This window comes from Mustela erminea, chromosome X (assembly GCF_009829155.1).
Source record: "Mustela erminea isolate mMusErm1 chromosome X, mMusErm1.Pri, whole genome shotgun sequence".
Lineage (NCBI taxonomy): Eukaryota > Metazoa > Chordata > Mammalia > Carnivora > Mustelidae > Mustela > Mustela erminea.
The window spans coordinates 37,478,545-37,497,485 of record NC_045635.1 but is presented as its reverse complement, the minus strand read 5'-3'; the positions used below and the strand labels follow the sequence as shown (position 1 = coordinate 37,497,485).

At 42.1% G+C, this 18,941-nt stretch overlaps 1 long non-coding RNA gene across 1 annotated transcript; it reads right to left on the bottom strand.

Annotated features, from left to right (window-relative positions):
- Positions 1 to 3,203: 3,203 nt before the first annotated feature.
- LOC116583351 lies at positions 3,204 to 15,569 on the bottom strand. The gene is made up of 3 exons (XR_004282693.1): positions 15,515 to 15,569; positions 11,737 to 11,818; positions 3,204 to 3,268 (listed from the first exon to the last, which is right to left on the bottom strand). It is a non-coding gene; the product is annotated as an uncharacterized LOC116583351 (long non-coding RNA).
- Between the last annotated feature and the right edge of the window lie 3,372 nt (positions 15,570 to 18,941).

Sequence of the window (18,941 nt, the reverse complement as noted above, 5' to 3'; positions counted from 1 at the left end):
TCTCTTTTCTCTGCTACCCTGGCAATAGAATCGTTATCAAGTCTAAGGAAGGAGAGCCGACCTTCTCAGCGTGTGTTATCACCAGTCTACTGTTTGTGGCATAAATATTGATTTTTGTTACTCAAAACACAGGCTGTTGGGATTTAAAACCCATTCTTTCAACCCACTGTTTGTGCTAGGAGTTCGAACCATCTATTTTGAAATCTCCCACAAAGCTCTACCCCAGCTGAGAATGTATTCTGTTACTATGCTGTGTCTTTCCTTCCTTAATTCAGTGAGTCCTGGCTGCCCAAGGAGATGGAGTGAGAGAGGAACCATGGGACAAAGATACTTACAAAGAATGGAAGACATATCAGTTAGTAGTCAAATATTACCCTGCTACAATTATGCCTATGTCAGATCCTCTGTCCCACAATCTCATGGGTCTGGCTGGTAGGAAATGCCACCTTAGCCATATTTTTGGAAGTTCTACAATGCAAAAGTCCACATGGTTTGTAATCGTGACTTGTTCTTCACAAATATTCCAGGTCTTTCTCCTTCCAGTGCACTTGACAGGACTTACTTTCTTCCCACATGAACTTAATTGACCCCACTGGGGTTGCAATGATCAGTATAGTGTGAGTGGGTATAATGTATACCTTCAAGAAAGGGGCTTTCTTTCAGCTTGATTACCAGCGTGAGGAGACAGAGAACAGCTCTCAGATGACCCTCAATTAACTCAAAGCACTAGTGAGAAATCAGACCTGTATTACTTAAGCCACCTCAGTTTTGCATTTGTTTGTTAAGGTAGCATAAACAAAAGCCTCTCAGGATTATTAAAAACAGGAGAACATAGCTCTTCCACCAAAAAGCAATAGCCTCAAAGTCTCTTCATTTAAATAGAAAGAAAGATATCTAGAAAGGGGTGCCTGGGTGGCTCAGTGGGTTAAAGCCTCAGCCTTCAGTTCGGGTCATGATCTCGGGGTCCTGGGATGGAGCCCCGCATGGTGCTCTCTGCTCGGCAGGAAGCCTGCTTCCCTTCCTCTCTCTCTGCCTGCCTCTGTCTATTTGTGATCTCTTGTCTGTCAAATAAATAAATTTAAAAAAAAGAAAAAGATATCTAGGAAAGAAATATGTGTGGCTACGGGCGCCTACACATAACTGGAATGAAATAGATGAAAAGCCAATGTTTTGAGGGAGTCGTACTGACAAAGAAACCATGGACCTACCTGAACAAAGTCTGTGACAGTTTGACATGACTGAGGAAAAGTAGATTGAGGAAGCTGTTTAGCCCCCAAGCAGAACTTACTCTTCCCTGCCTTCATACATGACACCAAGGTAAGAAATAAAACTGAGGCTGAGTTATTAAGCATTCTCCATTCCCTTGACAGAGGACCATTTTAATGTCTGCCCAGTTGAAGTGCTACAGACCAATGTCTTCCATTTTTCCCATTTGAAAATAGAAGTGTTACTGTCATTAGTCTGCCTCTATTCTACTGTGAATGTTGTATTATGTGGGGATACCTTCAGATGTTAGTCCATAATTGTCTGGATCAAGAGAGGTTCCATCTAGAACCGATGTAGTCATCATTACATATCACTCCTAGATGTAGAGACTCAGAGTCATTGGACTTTGAAATTGATGCCAAGACTAAATGGGACTTTTGGATGGCCTCCTTTGAGTTAAGCATGAGTGTTTTCTGCATAAAATCCAGAGAGTAAACTGAGCACTCAGTGATCAGAAAGGAAGACTGTTAAAAGTGGTAGGATTGTTCACAATAATCTGTTCTCTTTCCTTCCAGGCACATAGTAGGATTCTATTTCTATGGCAATGAAGTTAGGAGCAGATATGTGACTTACCTTGGCCAGTGAGAAGTGAGCTGAATTGATGTATGCCACTCTCAGAAGAAACTGTTTGAGACCCACTGCACACTTTGCAATGTTTTCAGAAGGTGTTCACTCTCACTGTTGGTGTCAACAGTGTGGAGCAGAGTCCCTAGTCAACCATGAAGGCTGTGAACAATAAATAAACCTCTTTCATCTGGAATCACTGAGGTTCAAGTGTTCCTTGTTTCCACAGTAAATGTTGCCCGTCCTGACTCACAGAGATCCTTACAGCATAATTGGGCAGGGCCCCGTAGTCCTAGCTGATGCTTATTTTCCAAGCCTGGAAGTGGCCCAAAGATCTATATCTGAACTCTCAAGTTCATGCCTCTTAGCCTTCAGTCTTCCAGCCACCTCTTGGCAATTCATAGCAAAAGAGTCAGACATGTATCATACTACATGGGATACCTCCTGTAAGTAAGTCCTCTCTGATCTTGGGGGAAATTGTCCTTACATACACCATCTCCTTGTGTGCTCACCTCTGTCTCTCAGGGCCCAGAATTTCTAAAACAAAAACCTGGGGTGGGGAGGTTTTTTTTCATGCTTCAAAAGCTGTACCATTAGCCCTGTAGTACATGCGCCCATAGCAATCTTATCAACAAAGAGTTCTGAGCTCAGAAATGAAAACTTGAACTATCCTTTTGTGTTTATGTGGGGCTGGGACTGTCACACATGCTTTTCACAACAATAAGAGGAGGTTATTCTGATACACATGTCATTCCAAAATAAGGGATTCAAATCAAGAATTCAGAGTCAGTGGGAAAATGGACTTGCTCTTCTGTAAGAACCTAATATAAATCTTTTTAATCAAAAGTCATTCTGCAAGTAGCCAGAGGAAAAGCGGAAAAAATTAGCATTTTGGGGATCCTCCTACGTGCCAGGTACTTTACTACATTCAACCCTCTCAGCAGCCGTATGAAGGGCATGCTATCATTTTCTCAATAAAGATACTAAGGTTCAGAGAATTGAAGTCCCTTGTCTAAGGTCCCAGAGAAAGTAAGTGGCAGAGCTGGAATTCCAGCCAGATGTCTCTAACTGCAAAGAGTTCACAGTTGCAGTCTTCCTTCTCTACCTGTGGCCAGGTAGAGAGTTCCAAATGAAATTGCAAATTATTTTTTTTCTTAATATGAGTAAAATTTGCATTTTTAAACATTGTAACATTTAATCTGTTATAAAATCTCCCCATTAAACTATCACTTAAATTTTCACTATATGTATACCCTTTATTTAGGAAATCCTGCATTACTGACTTTTTGGATAGAAATACAATCAATATCATCATTTTTAAGACATCATACATAAAGGATACTTGAGAAATTCCTTACAGTTGTAGTCTGGGAAATGGGTCATGCCCCTTGTTGGCCATTACATTTGTACCTTGCTCCCATATCCATGTAGCTTTCACCTAAAGGAAAGCAGGGGAGAGCAATTTCACAGAATTTTATTTTGTGTATTTTTCTAAGATTTATTTATTTATTTTAAACAAACAGAGAGAGAGAGAGAGCACATGAGGGGAGGAGAGAGAGAGAGAAACCCAAGCAGACTCCATGCTGAGTGTGAAGCCTGACACAGGGCTTGATCTTACAACCCTGAGATCAGACCTGAGCTGAAACCAAGAGTCAGATGCTTAACTGACTATGTCACCCAGGTGCCCTACAATTTCACAGAATTTTACAATTTATAATAGATTTCTTGGCTAAGACAGTGTTTGGTGTGTACAGAGCTTAACACGAAGCATGGCACTTAATACAAGTTTAACTAAATTAAGAGAACAACCTGGGCTTTTGAGTCATGATGAGGATTCAGAGCTGGGTAGATTCTCCTGTTCCTCATTAGAAAGAGGTTAAGTCACTTACCCTTGTTGAGATAGAGCTTCATCATCTATAAAATGGAGAAAATAATACCTATCTTACAGGATTTTCATGAGTATTGTTCAGGAAATTCTTGGGCAAGTTCTAATTTAGAAGCTTAAAATCCCTGACCCCTGCCATGGATTTCGTAGTCTTCTCTCAAGAAAAAGATGGAAATAAAAGATTGTGTCTATTAGCTCTTCTTAAATAAGTCCAACAAAATTCTGAGTGTTCTTTTCTCAGAAAGATAAATTTCATGCTGTTGCAACAAATGGAACATCTAATGCTTGCAATGTCTCTGGCAGGTGTCTTTGTCTAGAGCTTGTGCCAGCTTGACGTTCAATGTTGGGTCTAAAGAACATGGAGGGAACTGTCCATTAATCCACCTCAATACGGCCAGGGAGTTTGGCTTAAATTTTCCCACAGACAATCATTTCTGCCCTAGAAGAAATTATAAAAGGGGCAGGATTCCTTTGAAACAGATGTCCAGTATGAGGATGAAACTTCCTATTTCTGTCCATCCGCTCTGTTCCTACCTCATAATTAAAGATGGGAGGATGACAGTCTGCCTGGATATGTGGAAACTAGCAGCAATCGTACATGCAAAAGGCTGAAACCGGTCAGGGTCGGAGCTGCTGCTGTGTAATAATGTTCTCAATAGATAATAACAGACAGGGAAAACAGCCATTACCTAGTCCCTCAGTTTTTATCTTAAAATGTCCACCTCTTTGCTTATCTTAAAAATCAGCCCAGACTTCAGTGCAAACAAGATTCCATAGACCCCTTTCACCCTGATCCTCCCTACTAAATGTAACTATAAACCCTGGAAATTATGAAAGAGACAATAAAAGGAGAAGTTTGAAAGATGGGAAGAAGATGAACTCTTTTGAGACCCCAGGACTAAGGGAAGAGCCCAGAAACAGAATGTCTTATGTGCTCCCACCCAATGGAAGAAGACAACTCATACCCAGCCCCTTCCCTGCCCTTGATGCAGCAACACAAGGCAGCACAGGTAGGTTCATTCTTAACCCTGGTTTGAATGGGAGTCCATCTGCCAATGTCAGGCAAGACATCACTCACAAGAGGGACCCATAGGGAACCTCACCAACAATCACCAGCCAGGAGACGTGCTCCCCATCTTGATGGTGCCATAGACTCCCCTACCTCACCAAGAGATAACTAGGGTAGGTGGGTAGAACCAGCAAAAGGGAGCTCCCCTATAACAAGACACCCGGCCCTGGAAGCTTCTTTTTCCCCCGGGCCTGAAACTCTCTTCTCTCACCCAGAGGGACCCTGTTACTGTGTTCTCGGGCATTTATTCTAGAGAAGCAGAAACATGGTCACTCAACAAACTGTACGCAAATGTCAAGAGTAGTTTTAATTTTCAATAGGCAAAGACTAGAGTTAGCCTAGATGTCCTTCAGCAGGATGGCTAAGTGACCATGATACCTAGAGACATGCTCAGCAACAGAAAAGCAGGAGCTATTGATACACTCAACAATTTGGATGAATCTCTGGAATTCTGCTGAGTGGAAAAAGGCAATCTTGAAAAGTTATATACTGCACAATCTCATTAATATAACATTTTTGAAACAGCAAATTTTTAGAATGGAGGTCAAATTAGTTGTGGCCAAGGATTCAGGATAGGGTAGGAGCTGGACATGTTAGAGGAGATCTTTGTGTTGATGGAACTGTTTGTTCTGGGTATTGACCATGGTGGCAGATACAAAAACCTAGACATATGATAAAATTGAACAGAACTATAAATGTGTACCCACACCCTTTCTTATTCCTGCTTAAAATCATGGAAACTCTTCATATTGTCTCCCAGAATGCTATAAATCCAGGCTGCAGAGTCTTGCACAAACTATAGCACCAAGATTTACACCCTTGTATTGTATTGACTTCCATGTCTCCTAGAACTCCTCCCAGGACTCTTCCACAACCTGCTAGAGGCACTAGAGGCCTTGCCCAAATACCTCTGGAGGTCACCAAGGAGCTCACAGCCAATGGAAGGAAAAGACCCATGTACAATGGATTAGAATAACCTGATGTAAATCCTATAGAAGAGCGAAATAATTTTTGAGAAGAGGTCTATAAGATACAGGAAGGGAGTGAGGTGTGCATTTACCCAGACATGGAATTCAGGCCTCAATGTGCCTAAAATGACAAGTTTCACCTTATGCAAAAGAAATCTCAGTTTCCACATCTGTAAAATGGGAATGATAAGAGCACCCGCCTACCTCATGGAGTTGTTGAGAGATTGAATTGAGATATGGTATGCAAAGTGGGGAAGGCACTATTATGAGGAGATTTGTGTCCCCTCAAGGTTCCTATGTTGGAACCCTAAGACTTGGTGGGGCTGTATTTGGAGATAGGGCCTTTTAGGAGGTGATTACGGGTACATGAGTTGATAAGGACAGGGCCCTAGTCTAATAGGACTGGTATCTTTATTATAAGGAGAAGAGACATCAAGGGGGAAGACCATGGGAGGACAGCAAGAATGTGCTCGAGTCTGTAGGCCTTCGGAGAAACCGAACTGCTCATACCTTGGTCTTGAACTTCCAGCCTCCAGAACTATGAGAAATAAATGTCTGTTTTTTTTTTTGTTTTTTGTTTTTTGTTTTTTAAAGCACCCTTCGGCCCCTTCCTCCCTCCAGTCTGTGGTGTTTTGTAATGGTGGCCTGAGGTAGTGCATGCACCATCAGACACACAGTTACATGCTCAGTGAATAGAAGCTGTAATAATAACATTTATTGCTAGAATTCACTTAAGTAAATTTACAGATCCTGTGGCATAAGATGTGGTTCCTACATTCTTAGAGGCCCAAGGGGTCTCTGTTGCCAGGGATGGGGCTGTGGTCAAAAGGGATGAGCATAAGGTAAGAGTAGATGCCAAGTAGAACCCAAAAGATGGAGAAGAAGCTGAGTGAACTCTGGATATGGGATTTTTCTGAGATGCGCCCACGCAAAGAATAGATGACCATAGAGCAACAGTAGGGGCTTGGCAGCAAGATAGCCAGGGAGTGAAGCAGTCTCCAGCAGTAGGGGGGGTCATCCAGGGAATGGATAGAAGTGTGAGGCTAGAGTTCTGGGACCACAGCCAATCTGGAGCTTCCTATACGACAGCCATGAACAGAAGGACAAAAATGGAAGCTGGAGTCAAAATTCCTAGAGAAGGCTGAGAATCACTCCTAGGAAGAACAAGTCTCAATGTCAAGTCCAAATTGCTGGGGCAAGGGAAAAACAGGAGAGACAAGGGCAAGGGTCAACTGCAGAGAGAGATTGGAGCATGCCATCGGAAACAGTGAAGGGCACTGAAATATTTGCTGTTTGCTTTCATTTGTTACTGAGTACTATGGAGAGGGTATGACTAGTTCAAAATTACAAGGTCAGTGAAAGAGGTCCCAAGCCCATGTTTAATAGTAATAAGAAAGAGCGAACACTCAAAGTATCACAATAGACCTTGAAATGAGCAAAAGGAATCCCAGAAAATGCTGGAATTCAATAGGCCTTTCAAACAAACCTGAACAAATTGACACTAAAGGTTTGCTCATCACCTGGTATCTAGGGGGTACCAATATCAGAGTGAGGGAATGGGCCATTGGCTGCACTGGCACTGACAAGGCATTCCACCATATAACCCATTGGTATTTGTTCCCGTGACTTAGACAAATCATTTGGGTTATGAATACGAGAGGTGACTTGGTGTTTATTACTGTTAAACATTTTAAGTAATAATTGTGCTCACAAAATAGTTAGCCATGTTTTAAATCAACTCTTGTTTCTGCTGCTTATTGTTAAGGCGAAGGGCCCCTTGGATAGGTTAAAAAGCACCATTTGATCCTTTTAGCTCTGGCTTTGGAAGATACCCTGATTCATTCTTATCATCTCCCTCAGTGCCTTTCTAGTCGAAGTTAACCATCATTTCTTGCCAGAATCACTGCAATACTTCCACAACTTTCTCTCTTTTCCTCCTACAGTCTCTTCTGCACAAAGTGGCCAAGTAACCCCTTTAAAATTTAAGTCTGATGACATCACTCCTTTGCTCAGAACCCTATAGTCTTCCCATAACGCCTTGGTCTCCTATGTGAGTCCTTATCTAACTCTCAGCTACAGGTTAGATTCCCCTACTGAGATGGAGACTAGAGGGCGGGTATTTATTAGGGAGAGCCCTTGGGATTAGCATCTGTGGAAAGGAGGGGAACAAAGCAATAATGGGCAGAGTAAGAAGTTAAAATTTGACATTGGCTCAACAAGTCTTGGCCAACGTCATGTAGAGCTCTAGACCTGGAATAGTGCTTTAGAGTCTTCCTAGGTTAGGTCAAGATACTGGACCTTTAGATACCCTCATTGATCAGTCTTTGGATGTGGGCAGCCCTGGAAAGGGGCATGACCTTGGTTGAGGTGGCTTTCAGCAGCCAGGAAAGGTCTGTCCACAGTCCTCCCAAAGCTGGGGCAACAAGTCCATTAATGGGGGATCTGTCAGCACCCCATATAGCCCACCACACTCCCTTACTTCATCTCCTATCATTCTTCCCCTGGTTCAGTCAGCTCTAGGTAAACTGGCCTCTTTGCTGTTCCTCAGACAAGTCAAGGACATTCGTGTCTCAGGAACTCTGCTCTTGCTCTTCCTCTCCCTGAAGCACCCATCCTACATTTCCTCATTTTAAGGCTCTTCTGAGAGGCAGCCACCTCAGAGAAAGAACTTCTCTAACAACCCTGTCCAAAATATCCAATACCTAGAATTTATTTCTGCTTTCTTGGTGACTTATTATCTCTCTCACTAGAATATAAGCTCCCCAAGTTGAGGATTGTATCTGTCTCATTCGTTGTTCTATCTCCAGAGCCTAGAGCTATGTATGACACAGAACAAGTCTTCAGTAAATGATTGTTGAATGCCTTCAAAAAAGAACGAAGTGCTTGACATTGATGCATAACGCTGACGTCTGTAGAATCCTCTTCTGATTATTCAAATGCAGATAATGTCTTCTCTGCTCTGACACAGACAGCTCTCCACCCGCCCCCGCTGGCTGGCTCCCAGAGTCCTCTCCCTAGAATATACAGCTTAGTTCCCAGGGCCATGTTTATAATCCACACAGTTTGGAAGCTTTCTGTCCCACTGCATCCCCTCCCCCACAGCCTGCACCTGCTATGTCGGCTGCCGCTGTCACTCCCGAGATGGCAAATATTGCTCCTGCAAACGAGTTCTCTATGGTGCCTGATCCTTCCCCTTACTGGCTTCTAATCGGTCTAAGTAGGTCACTTGCCAGCCCTCAAGCTACAAGGGAGGCTGGGAAAACGAGTACCTGTTGTTTCAGCTTCTATTGTGGGCAATTTTTCTAACCTAGACTGGGACATCAGATGCTGGGCATTAAAAACAGAAATGAACAGATGCTCCCCTACCTAAGAAATAGTAAATCCTGTCACTGTCCCTTATGAAACTTGAGATTCAGATGATGAAACGGGACTTCACGGTTTTGTCGATCAATCAACATTTTTAGCCTCTACTATGCACAAGACATTGTGTTAAAGGCTGTGGATGTTCTAAATAAGAAAAACACAGCTCTTGCCTTAAATAGCTTTCTCCTCCTAGTAGGGGAAAAATAGTGTCATGAGCTGCAGAATTCAGGGATAGAGCTGACTCTTGCCTATTCTCAGAGGCAATCAATATTGGTTTTTTTGCTCTTGTTTGAGGGTGACTGTGAGGCAGCCATATTTTGAACAGAATTTGATATACTGTCAATGTCCAATAAATATTTTTAATAATGAGTGCTCTGGAGGAATAACATCCAAGAATATTCCAGCAGATGGTAAAACATTTTTGCACAGTTACTTTCTGCCAAAACAGCCCTCTCTCCTACTTGAGAGCAGTGGAAAATCAAACAGAAAATTAAAGGCAGCTAGACAAAGCATGAGAAATGTCTGGCCTGAGCTATGGAAGAAGCTTATTCATTTGCCGTAGTTGGATTACCTGTATCGCTCCTGAGGAGGGAGGAGGGAAAAAATGCCAGTACACACAGGATGTACATTATATTGTAGCTTATTGGAGTTCACAGGACCATGGGGGAAAAGAGAAACAACAATTCTGTATTTGGAGTAAACCTGTCTCTTGCTTGTTAAAGTATATCGAGAAATTTCTACACGGTTAAACTCCCATCAAGAAGCACTTAAACTCTGTTTTAATTATCCCCAATTTACTAAAAAGACAATTGAGACACAGAGAGTTTGAATCATTTGCCACTGGCCAGAAATTCAAACTGAAGTTTCTGTTAGCCCAGTTGATGTCTTAGATTTGTCTTAGAAAAAAATCTACCCTGGTCAAACACTTCTGAAGGATATTATGGGATGTGAGGATATGAGAAAGGTTCTCTACTCTCTATAACTCAAGTATGAGGGCTGTTGAGAGTCTACAAAGTTGTGTAGTATGTTTGGGTTCTATTTGACATGATGTCAAATGTTTCTCAGCAAGTTGGTATGGTGCAGAGGAAAATGGAAAGGGCCTTGTGTCCTTCCCAGCTTATGTGTCCACTAAACTCAGTACACTAAGGTGATAACATACACGTGTGTGCACATGTATGAATATGCATGTGTGTGTGTGTCTGTCTACACCATAATGAAAACATTCCAGACATGATAAACCTAATACTATCTTACACACCAGGAAACATGTATTACTTCAACACTGGAAAAGAAAAGGAGACTTCCACCCTGTTAGACCCATCGTTCCTTTTCTGCTTGGAGTTGGAAATTCCTGTGTACTTTTTGGCACCCACTTAAAAATGGGATGTAGAGTGTGGGACTGACTCCTTCCCAATGGCCTCCCAGCAACCCCATGATCTCTGAGCCTAGGACTCCCCTTCTGCCCCAAGAGTGGTAGCCTTCAATACACTTCAGGATGCTCACCTTCCTTTTTGTATAAATCATCTACTGCTTCATAATGGTTCCCTCTGATTCCCAGTTAGGATAATTAGATGGGATAAGATGCACATTTCTGGGGAATTTTTGCTCAAAGTCAATAACCTATTATCTATGAGCATATTACCTCCTGACTTTTAAATCCAGTGTATGGACCTCTCTCAGTTTATTCATCCAAAGAACGGGAATAATAGTTTGCATTCCATTCACCTTTTAGGAATTATTTTATTAGGAAAAATATCAGAAACTGCATGTTCATTTTCAACTAGAAGACATTGTTTAATGTACCTTGCTATAGGGCGGTTGATGTCTTTCAAGACTGCAGGCATTTGTGGCAACTAAAAAGAGGTGAGGACTAGGGAACCTTATTGCCTGTTGGCACAAAGAAAATGAGAGGAAACAACATGTGTATTTCATTTGAGCCCATTTTTCCAAATGAAGGAGAGATTGATTTCAGCATGATCTTCTCAGAGGCTCTCTGACTCAGAATGGTTAAAATCCTCCCAAATGAAGCTCCACTGGGCTCCTTGAAGGTGAGGGCTCTATATTATGCTTTTTTTTTTTTTTTTTGCCACCACTCCCTGAGACTTTCTTAGCCGACATCAGCTGCATCACAAAGAATTAGCACAAGTCATTGGAGAGGGAAATGAAAGAGCTGGAAGAATGAAATCTTATGATGGATCAGTTCAGGCCTTTATCCCTCCCCTTCAATCAGACACTTCTATTATGTAAACCATGACTGGGTTTTGCATTACATCACAAATCTATAGTAAGCAACCCTCTTCAGGTAACTTTCTTTAAAATCACAGAGTTGAGAGTCATCTCCCATCTGATGTCTGAATCAGAAGAGCAAGGAAATTCAACAAAGAAATGACCTGAAAGAGTATGTTATAAGGACTCAGAAGGTACAAATGACCTAGAGGCCGAGCAGTTTATGTGACAAATGTGACTTTCACATGTGCCCCCTCGCCCCCGACCCTGCTTCATTTCATTCATCATTTCATCATTTTCATCTTCTCATATTTTGACAAATTTCACTCAGTCCTTTGAAAGTCTCATTGAATTCACTAATGAACACAGGGTTGAAAATTGGCTGATTTGCAAACCTGTGGTTTCAGGGCCAAGCAGATGCTGTATTTTCCCAGATGACATTCCCAGTATTGAAAGCACCCGCATGTGGTGATCCTCCTAGGATGGAAATGCATTCATGGGTGAGAAATGAAATTGCAAGTTTATGGAGTGTTGTTTCCTATCTAGGCAGCCACGTTGTGCCTGGGTCTTTGGTTCAAACAATTAGCTGCATTATGGCTCTGGTGTAAAAAAAAAAATAATTAAGAGAAAGAAAGAAGTCAATTTCATGAAATGTTTGGTCTTTCCTGGCAGGCTTTTCTTTTTCCCTGATGATGAGAAATATCCAATGCAGAATTCAAAGCACTGTCATCAGGACGTTGAGATATAGGATTTGGGAATACTCATTCATTCAATAACTGTGTACTTGGAAAGAGTAATGAAGCCTGAAACCCATTGCTCTGACATTTATTTCGGTTATCTATTGCTGGGTAGCAAACCACTGCAGAACTTAGTAGTTTAAAACAACATTTATTTTATGTTCTCACAGTTCTGTGGCCTGGGCTATGCCCCACCAAGGGTTCTTCTGGTTACTTCTCCGAGTGGTCATTAGCGTGGCTGAAGACAGCAGGTTGATTGGCCTGGGCCAGGCTCTGCCAGGATTCTGAGCTGGCTGGGCTTCTCTCTGTTTCCACATGGCCTGTCTACATGATCTCTCCTGAAGAATAGTCATATTTCTCTCCTGATAGCCCGGGATCCCGGCAACACGAAACAGAAGATACTGGGCCCTCTTAGGTCTTTAGCCCTACAGTAGCACCACAGTAGCACCAAGATCACACACACAAACATACACATACACAGACAGACACACACACACAGTGTATAGGTGAAGCAGTCAAAGAGAGGAAAGGTCCAGCATAGGGAATTTAGTCAATGATGCTATAATAGGGCTGTCTGGTGACAGATGGTAACCACCCTTGGGATGAGCCCAGCAGAACACACAGATTTGTCGGATTACTAGAGTGTACACCTGCAACTAATGTAACATGGTGTGGCAACTATAATACAATTTAAAGAAAAAAATTTTTAAGGTGAATTTATGGTATGTATTTAGATCTCAATGAAGCCATCTTAAAAAAAATCCCTCCAAGATGTGGAAGGTGACTATCTGAGTCCTTCAGGCACCTGGGGATGGTCTCCAGGAGCCACTGTATACCAGATGCTCACACATATGACCTGCAGAAAGATAGAAGGAAGAAAACCTACTTTGAAGACGGGAAGACTGAAATTAAAGGCCCGACGTTGCCATGTTACATAATCTCTCTGAGTCTCAGTACATTCATAAGAAAAATAGGAATAATGGTGCATATCCACCTACTTCAAAGGATTATTTTATTAAGAAAACATCTGTGAAATCGTATTTCAAAGTGTAAGTCACCGTAGAAATGTAAGTTGCTATTAGAGCGGTCGACGGATTTCATGACTGTCGTTTTGTGTTTTGTTTTGAGTCTTCTGTGATTTTTGAATCATGCTTGTAATTTAGGATGAGAATTCTTGGAGCTAACTTTCAGTGAAGACCAAAATATTATTAAGGGTTCCACCACTCCTATTATGTGGAGTTTCTATTTTCAGCAACCAATTTGGATAATGACTCCAAAAATCACAAAGAATATTTGGTTATTATATTACCCCTGGATTGATTTTAGTGCTAAACATTGTATATCTGGTGATTAAATAATTTTTCATGCCATCTCCCTAATAGTGGAAGATAAAGGTAATTTCTGGCTTAAAGTATTAGGGAGATGCTTATTAATCTTTCGGTTATTTATTGAATGCTCCCAATGATTATTTTTCTACTATTCAAGCTAGTACTATTTAACAATGGTCACGAAATGTGAAAATGAAACGGAGTGCAGAGGCTAACTTGGGGCCCTTCTGTGTGTAGTGTAGATGGTATGAAAAAATCGACCTCCATCAGAAAGCTCTGTCCCTGGGAGATGACATGAGAGTGGCAGAAATGATGGCAGCCTCAGTCTGCACTTCTCCTGGCAACCAGCGGACTATAGTTCCTGCAGGAATTGTGCTAGCATGGGCTCCTTGAGAGTCACTGCTGAGGACCGACAGGTTTCTCCATCTGATGCCTCTCCCTGGGGCAGGTTTCTCGAGTGGCTCCCAGTGAAGCCAGAGATACCCACAAGATGAATGGGTTGCTGGTGTCAGTTTTATCAAAAAGGAAACTTTTCAACATAATGTCCTTCTTGAATCTATATCAGTTTATATATGTGTTTAAAATAACAACAGGTGAAGGAGTCAATTTTCCAAAAATTATAAAGATAAGGATACATATTTCTTTCATTCTTTGCGTGCCTTCCTTCCTTCCTCCCTCCCTCTCTTCCACCCTTCTTCCCTTCCTTTCTGCCTCTCTTTTTCATGGCAGATGAAGGGTGGCTGATAATGAGACTTGGAAAAAACAAGAAAACGTAAAAATATACCTTTATATATTATTGCTTAGAAGTCCTTTACTCCACAAATCAATATGCTGACCTAAAAATCTAAAATTTATGAATGAAACTTTATTTGCTTATAAAATTTTCAAGTTTGCTACACTGAATTTGAAAGGATGGTTTATTCATAATACCAATTACTTATGTAGCGAATGCATGTCTATCTTTCTAATCTTTATAATGAGAGGAGGAAAACAAGAAACAGAGGCCAAGGAACTTCCTCCAGGTCCCAGCTTGCAAGTGGCAGAGTGAGTATTCAAACTCACTTTAATTCCAAAGCCCATGACAGTGAATTTTTGAGGTGACCCCATAGGTCACAAGGAATCAAATCTTATTATTTTCTTTATAAAAACGCACAAACTTTACATTCAAACAATAATCCATTGGATTTAATATATTCTAAATTTTGTCAAGCACAGAATCCAAGACAGCTAACCACTAAGAAATTTCAAACTTTTGAGAGGTTACTTTTTATTTTTTTAAATTTTTTTAAAAGATTTTATTTGACAGAGAGAGATCACAAGTAAGCAGAGAAGCAGGTAGAGAGAGGGGGAAGCAGGCTCCCCATCTAGCAGAGAGCCTGATGTGGGGCTCGATTCCAGGACCCTGAGATCATAACCTGAGCCGAAGGCAGAGGCTTACTCATTGAGCCACCCAGATGCCCTGAGAGTTTGCTTTTTAATGCGCAGATTTTTGTGATGTGTTTCCTGGTGTCCTATGGTGCATCCTAAGTTTGGCTAAAGTACACACTTTCTGAAAAGGAGTGAAAGAAAGCCAGCCATAATTCCGTAGATGTTGCCATTAGGAACTGAAATTATTTAGCCATTTTCAGAGTTCAGCAACTTCTGTTGTTTTGTCCAAAATCCGTGAATTTATGCATATGGAGACAAGCTTTTCACTCCTTTGCCATTCTTGATTAAATGGAAAACATGACCAAACATAGACAAATTTGTCCCACATGTTATAACAGGTAATCACATCTAAAATGAATGAATGCTGGAGATTCCAGTCAAAGATGATGACCGAGGAATCTCCTGAGCTTCCTTCTTCTCAGTGACACACCAGAGGCTAGATATGGAGCAATTCCCTGTGAAAGAAATCCAATAACTAGCTGAGTGAATCCTATACAACAGACAAATGGGAAAATATTCACAATGAAATGGGTAGGAAAGGTTGAGATACACTCTTACCATAAACCCCACCCTTGGCACAGCGCCATACAATTGATAGGGAACTCCGAATTCTCACTTTCTCCCTGAGAAGCAAAGGGTTTGAACCCCACAACTAGATCTCCAACTTTTAAGAATCTTACCTAAAAGATGTGCCCCCAAAACACGTATCTCTGAAAGCTGATGGAGCTTGTGTCCCTAAGACTCACACTCTAGAAAACAATGAAAACGTTCTTGATGGAATCTAGAGGACTTACTGTGGTCCCCCCCCCCCCACCCCGCTACGCCCTGCCAGGGCTCAGCACAAAGGGAGCAGGCAAAAGAGACTTCCATATCCTAGAAGTCCAATAAGATGAATTGAAAGAAACTCACACCAAGGGATCATGGTTCAAGAGGTGGAGTAGGAAAATCCTGAACTCACCTTCTTCCACAAACACATCAAACTGACAGCTATATATGGAACAACTCTCTCTGAAAAATACCTTTAAGAAAGCTGAACAGTTCCTTCATAATAAAAGATAGAAGGACTGTATCGAGACAGGTAGGAGAGGCAGATACAGTCTCACCAAAAAACCCACGCCCAGCATGGCAACCCACAACTGAGAGGATCTCACAAATATGGAGCAAGAGGTTTGTGTCCCACATCGGACATCCCAACACTTGGGACTTGCACTGAAGAGATCAGCCCGCAAAAAAGTCTGGCTTGTTATACGCAAACAATTAATCATGGAACACTAGATCAAAATCTAATGATGTATTTTATGGTGACTAACATAATAAAAAATAAAAAAAGAATGAATAAACAAACAAATAAACAAACTAATAAGGTTTAAAAAGTCTGGCTTTGAAAACCAACAGGGTTTATGTTCAGGAGACCCAAAGGGCTGTAGGGAACTGAGATCCCACTCTTAAAGGGCTCCCGCATAGACTTATTAGCCCCAGGACCCAGGCAAAAGCAACAATTTCAAAAGCCCCTAAACTGTCTATATATATATAAAGGAGATTCATTTGTTAATCTTCAAGTGTCTGCTAAAGTGGCAGGGACCTCTTGGAACACTACAGGGATGGAGACACTGGCAGGCACCATTATTTTGCTCTCTATCTACTTTGTTAGTGTCAGAGGATACACACGGTCACAGAGTTCTGAGCACCATTTCTTGAAGACACCATCCTTTCCCCATTGTATGTTCCTGCCTGCTTTGTCGTAGATTAATTGACCAGATAGCTGTGGGTTTATTTCTGGCCTCTCTTTTCTATTCCACTGTGCTGTCTGTTTTTATGTCCATGCTGTACTATTTTGATGACTACTGCTTTGTAATATAACTTGAAGTCTGGAATTGTGATACCTTCAGCTTTGTTCCTTCTCAGGATTGCTTTGGCTATTCAGGAACTTTTGTGGTTCCATACAAATTGTAGGATTGTTTTTTCTAGCTCTGTGAAAAATGCAATTGGAATTTTGATAGGAGTTGCACTGGATCTGTAGACTGCTTTAGGTAATAGGGACATTTTAACAGTGTTAATTCTTCCAACTCATGAGCATGGAATAATTTTCCATTTACCTGTGTCTTCTTCAATTTCTTTCATCAATGTCATATAGTTTTCAGAGTGCAGGTCTTTCACCTCCTTGGTTAAATTTATTCCTAGGTATCTTATCCCTTTTGATCCTTTTGTAAATGGAAGCGTTTCACTAAGTTCTCTTTCTGATTGTCTGAGCAGCCTAATTTATTCTTGATAGATCCCAGTTGTTGAAGGGGTGCTAAGACCTGTCAGCATTCCAAAGGGAGGGATCTCAGTGAGCACCTAGTTTTAGGCTGATTGGAAGCCAGACCCTCGGGCAGCAGCTTTTATTATTATTATTTTTTATTTTTATTTTTTAAGATTTTGTTTATTTATTTGACAGAGAGAGATCACAAGTAGGCAGAGAGGCAGGCAGAGAGAGAGGAGGAAGCAGACTCCCCACCGAGCAGAGAGCCCGATGCAGGGCTTGATCCCAGGACCCTGGGATCATGACCTGAGCAGAAGGCAGAGGCTTTAACCCAGTGAGCCATCCAGGAGCCCTGGGCTGCAGCTTTTAAAGGATACAAATGTATACAGTGGTATGGAACCACAGTCCTAAGCACTGCTGGCCTCCAGACCAGGTGATCTGGAAGTGTACCCTAGGGTGAGAATGGCAAAAATTAGGGCTCTAGATGAGAGTGTAATCGTATATTCGGAATGTACTGGTGAGCTGTAGTGAAGCCAAGGGAAAGTGCAAAAATGATGTCCCTAGCCTATAGTCTCTGAGAGCACTTTTATAGTTACTAGATGCACGGTAAACCTGAAGTCTGCCCTTCACAAGGAAGATCCAGGACAAATAAATAGACCTTTTAACTAGGGAAATATGGGTGCATTTTAGGCCACTGTCTGGGCCACGTGCTGGGGGTGATAGCCTGCTTCAAACCATCTCTTATTGTTTCAGTCCCATGGGGCCCAGAAACTCAAGAGCAGGGTACTCAAAGGGTCATATTCTGTGTGGACTACACATCCCCCCCTGCTTTAGCTGGACTGCAAAGGAGCTCAGGGGTGGGCACCCTCACCAGTTCTCGCAGGGCTGTGAGAGGATATGAGACAGGCCATGCCCACTAGTGCTAACTAGGTAGAGCAAGAACACAAGAATGGAGATCCTCCCCAGAGGGAGCTCCAACAGGTCCCTGTCATTCGGGCAGACACTTTTTAAGATTAGCAAATGAAGGGCGCCTGGGTGGCTCAGTCAGTTAAATGGGTGCCTTTGGCTCAGATCACGATCCCAGGTTCCTGGGATCAAGCCCCACATCAGGTTCTCTGCTCAGCAGGGAGGCTACTTCTCCCTCCCCCTCTGCTCCTCCTCCAGCTTGTGCTCTCTTACTCACTCACTCTCTATTCCTCAAATAAATAAATAAAATCTTGGGAAAAAAAGAGATTAGCAGGGGCACCTGGGTGGCTCAGTTGGTTAAGTAGCTGCCTTTGGCTCAGGTCATGACCCCAGGGTCCTCCTCAGCAGGGAGCCTGCTTCCCCCTCTCTCTCTGCCTGCCACTCTGCCTATTTGTGATCTCTCTCTCTCTGTCAAATAAATAAATAAAATCTTTAAAAAAAAAAAAGATTAGCAAATGAATCTCCTTCACTTATCCCTTAAGGGCTTTTCAAACTGCTGCTCTCACTCAGGGTTCTGGGGGTGGAAGGGTAACTCTATGCATGAGTCCAGCGATTGGAAGCCAGACCCTCAGGCAGCAGCTTTTAAATCTTTTAAAATCTGGGTTTTTTAAAAATCTGTTTTCTATAGCCCTTTGGGTCTCCTGGACATCAGTCCCATCAGTTTTCAAAGCCAAGCATTTTGGGGGTTCATCTCTCTGTCATAGGTCCTAAGGGTCTGGGTGCCTGATGTGGGGCATGAACCCTTCACTCTTCAGGGAGAAACTCCATATTTGTATCCCCCCTGATTGCAGGTCACCACACAAGCAGAAGGGGTGTGTGTGTGTGTGTGTGTGTTTGTCCATGTCTCTGCCTCTTCTACCTGTCTTGATGTGGTCCTTTTATCTTTGTTGTGGTGGAGC